Source organism: Nyctereutes procyonoides, unplaced genomic scaffold (assembly GCF_905146905.1).
Source record: "Nyctereutes procyonoides isolate TBG_1078 unplaced genomic scaffold, NYPRO_anot_genome, whole genome shotgun sequence".
Classification (NCBI taxonomy): domain Eukaryota; kingdom Metazoa; phylum Chordata; class Mammalia; order Carnivora; family Canidae; genus Nyctereutes; species Nyctereutes procyonoides.
The window spans coordinates 2750740-2751780 of NW_026575120.1; the positions used below are offsets into that span (position 1 = coordinate 2750740).

General features: G+C 43.6%; 1 pseudogene; it reads left to right on the forward strand.

The window, feature by feature from the left end:
* The first annotated feature begins 250 nt into the window (after positions 1-250).
* Positions 251-620, forward strand: LOC129516099 (60S ribosomal protein L35-like; annotated as a pseudogene).
* Positions 621-1041: the final 421 nt, after the last annotated feature.

Genomic DNA, 1041 nt, shown 5'->3' on the forward strand with positions numbered 1-1041 from the left:
TGACCTTTTATAAAAAAATAGCTGGTTTTAAAACAGATGGCTCCCTATATTGGTTATTTGGGGACTAGTTTTTTTTTTTTTTTTTTTTCCAACTCTTTCCACAGAATTTACTAGTGGGCCACAGAATCATAGGTAAATTTCATCACCTTGAGATACTCTGGGGCGGAGGAACATCTGGTATTTAAGAGAAAATAATTCTGCGCTCTCCCTTGACATCTTTCCCTTGGCGCCAACGGGGGATTGTCCACACATGGCCAAGATGAAGCCTCCAGACCTTCCAGGCAAGAGGCAGGAGCAGCTTAAGCGGCGGGAAGACCAGAAGGTGGAGCTGTCCCAGGTGCGCATCCCCAAAGTGACTGCTGCGTGGCTTCCCAGTTCTCTGAGATCTGAGTTGTTTGCAAATCTATCCCGTGTTCTCACCGTCATCAGCCAGATTCAGAAGGAGAGCCTCAGGAAATTCTACAAGGGCCTAGAAGCGCAACCCTCTGGATCTGCAGCTCAAGAAGATATGTACTGTGTGCCCCCAGCTGAACAGTCAACAAGGAAAACGCGAATATGGAGAAGCAGCTGCAGAAGGAGCAGGGAGTGCTTGGTCAAGGCCGGAGCATTGGCATCAATAAAACACAAACTGAAGGAAGAGATGACAAAGGGAAGGTAGGAGGAAGGGGAAGGGAAGGAAGAGGGGAGAGAGAGGGAAAAGAGAAGTAGATTTTTTCTTTTGGTCAGATAAAGGTATATATTTCAGGGTTGTGAACAAATGCTTAAATTATGATAATAAAAATATAAAATTAAACATTAAAACTGCATAAAGCTTAAGTGACTTAATTCTTCCCTTCTTTGGGATCATTGTCATGATGCTAACACTATATATACTCCTGTGGGATAACATGGGGAGGGGAGCAACTCAATCTCTACTACAATATTGTTCAGTTCTTTCAAGTCTTCTTGACCATTCTCTGTTCCCAACTCCTTTCTACACTCCATTCCTCGATACAAACACTCAAAATGTAGTTTTCACCTTTCCCTGCTTTGTTCTGTGCC